At 79.6% G+C, this 2,500-nt stretch overlaps 1 non-coding gene across 1 annotated transcript; it reads left to right on the top strand.

Moving 5' to 3' along the window:
- Positions 1–1,687: 1,687 nt before the first annotated feature.
- On the top strand, positions 1,688–1,840 carry LOC143693019 (5.8S ribosomal RNA). Its single transcript, XR_013180515.1, has one exon. It is a non-coding gene; the product is annotated as a 5.8S ribosomal RNA (ribosomal RNA).
- The last annotated feature ends 660 nt before the right edge of the window (positions 1,841–2,500 follow it).

Here is a 2,500-nt window from a genome sequence, read left to right as displayed (position 1 = left end):
GCGGTGCCGGCGGCGGCGGCGGTGGCGGCGGCGGGCGTGTGCCGCGGGCGGTGGCCGTGCGGGGCGCCACTGAGGGGTGGGGAGCAGCTACTCCCGCCGATCCCCTGCGGTGGTTGTCCCGTGGCCACCGGCCGCGCTCCTCCGTCGCGGCCGTCGTCGTCGTCGTCGTCCCCGCCGCGCGCCGCGGGCGGGGTCAACCGCGCCGCGCCGGGGAGGGGCGCCCTGCCCCCCCCTCTCCGTGGCCCGGCCTCGGCGGAGAGGCCGCGGCGCGCGGTCGGCCGCGGGGGCCGACCCGCCCGCCTCGTGGTAACGGGCGACGCCCGGCAGAGAGCGCGCGCTCTCTGCCCCTTCCTCGGCCGCGGGGCGACGGCCGCCGGGGCCCGCCCGCGCTCTCTCTCCTGGGCCCGCCGCCGCGGTCTCTGGCGCGCGCGGCGGCGCCGCGTCCGGCGCGTCCGGCGCCTCTCTTCCCCTCGACGGCCTTTCCTTCCTCGAAGGCGCGGCGCGGCGGCGCCGTCGTCCGCCGGCCGTCCCCTGGCTCGACCGCCCCGCCCGCCGGTGGGGGGGGGCGAGCGCTCGGCGGGCCCTCCGGCGGCGGAGGCCCGCGAGCGCGGGCGACCCCGTGGCGAGCGGCGGCGGCGCCGCTCGACGGGTGTCCCTCCCTGCGGGGACGGTCGGCCGGACGGCGCCCGCCGTCGGCCGGCGGCGGTCCCGTCCCGGGCTCCGCTCGTCGCCTCGCCTCCGTCGCCCTTGCCCGCGCGGCCGCGTGTGGGCCGCGCAGGAAGGCGTGCGGGGGCGGCCGCGGGGGCGCTCCTCCCCGCCCGGTCTCCGCGTGCGAACGAGGAGAGCGGGCGTTGCCCCCCGGCTCAGCCGCCGCGGCGCCTTCCCGCCGGGCGCGTGCCCGAGGCGAGGGGCCCCGGCGGTGCGAGGCGGCGGCGGCGGTCCCGGGCGCGTGCCGCCCCGGCGGCGGCCGGGTCTGCCGTCCGGCAGGCCTCGGGCGCAGGCGACGCCGGCTCGGCTCTCGGTGGCGCCCGCCTCCGGGGCCGGCGGCGGAGCGCGTCTGCCGGTCGCTCGCCCGCCCGCCCGGCGGGGGAGCGGTCCCGCGGGAGGCGTGCCGGCGGGCTGTGCCGGTCGCCGTCGCGTGCCCGTCTCGAGCCCAGGGGAAAGGCCCGTGCCCGTGGTGGTGGGGGGAAGAGAGAGACAACGCCGGCCGCGCGGCGGCGCGGCGGCGCTCCGCGCCAGGCCCGCGGCGTCGGGGCCGAGGGGAGAGCCGGCGCGGCGCGGGGGCCGACGGCCGCGCGCCCCCGGCCGCGTGCCGTGTGCGTTGTGCGCGTCGTCCCGTGAAAGCGAGAAGCGGGCGGGCCGCCCTGTGCCCCCCGCGTGTCCGGCGCGCGCCGCCCGGCCCTCCGCGCGGAGGCCGGGCCGAGCCCGGGCGCCTGGGCCGCCTCCGAAGGACGGCGTGGGTGAGGTCGGCGTCTCCCCTCGCGGGGGGAGGCGGTCGGGGGCGCGGGCTCCCCCGCCTCTTGGCCGGCCTTCGGAGAGTGGGTTTGTTTTTTTCCTTTTTTTTCCTCCCGTTTTCCGTGTGCTCGTACGGTCTCGGAAGCCAGGCGCGCGCCCGCGCGTCCTCGGCGGCATTGTCCTAAACCAAAAAAGGGGCCGCTCTGGCGTGAGCGGTGCCCGAAAGGCAGACAACTCTTAGCGGTGGATCACTCGGCTCGTGCGTCGATGAAGAACGCAGCTAGCTGCGAGAATTAATGTGAATTGCAGGACACATTGATCATCGACACTTCGAACGCACTTGCGGCCCCGGGTTCCTCCCGGGGCTACGCCTGTCTGAGCGTCGCTTGACGATCAATCGCCGTCCGGGGGCCACCCCGGCGGCGCGGCTGGGGTCGCCTCGCAGGCCCGTCGCCCGCGGCGGGCGGCTGCGGCGGCGGCGGCGGCGGCGTGCCGCCGGTGGCCGGAGGGGAAGGCGGTCAGGGGTGTTGGGCGAGGGAAGCGCTTCCCTCGGCGGGCCTCGATCCCTTCCCTGCGGGCCCGGCGGGCGTCGCCGCGGTCGTCGTCGTCGTCGTCGCCGCCGCGCGAGGGCCTTCGTCCCCCTAAATGCAGACTCGGGGAGCGCTCCGTAGCTCCCCGCTCCCGGAGCGAGCCGCTGGGGCGGAGCTCGTCCTCGCCGCGGGGCCGCGCCGCGGATGCGGCGGCGCGGCGGCCTCGGGGAGAGCGAGAGACGGCGTCGAAAGGCGCCGCCGAGCGAGGGCCGAGAGAGAAAGAGAGAAGGGAGAGGGGCGAGAAGGGGAGGCGAGGCGCGGGCCTCGCCCCCGGCCTTCCCCCCCGCGCGGGCGGCTGTCTGCGGGTGGGTGCCGCGGCGGTACCGTGCCGTGCTGCCGCGCGCGCGAGGCGAGAGCGCCGGGGACGGGGGGGGGTTCCGACCCCCCTCCTCTCCCTTCGCCCGCGCCCCCCCCCCCTCCTCTTCTGTCTCGGTCTCGGGGCGCGCCCGAAGGGC

The sequence above is a fragment of the Agelaius phoeniceus genome, unplaced genomic scaffold (genome assembly GCF_051311805.1).
Source record: "Agelaius phoeniceus isolate bAgePho1 unplaced genomic scaffold, bAgePho1.hap1 Scaffold_113, whole genome shotgun sequence".
Taxonomy (NCBI): Eukaryota; Metazoa; Chordata; class Aves; order Passeriformes; family Icteridae; genus Agelaius; species Agelaius phoeniceus.
This window is presented reverse-complemented; position numbering and strand designations above follow the sequence as displayed.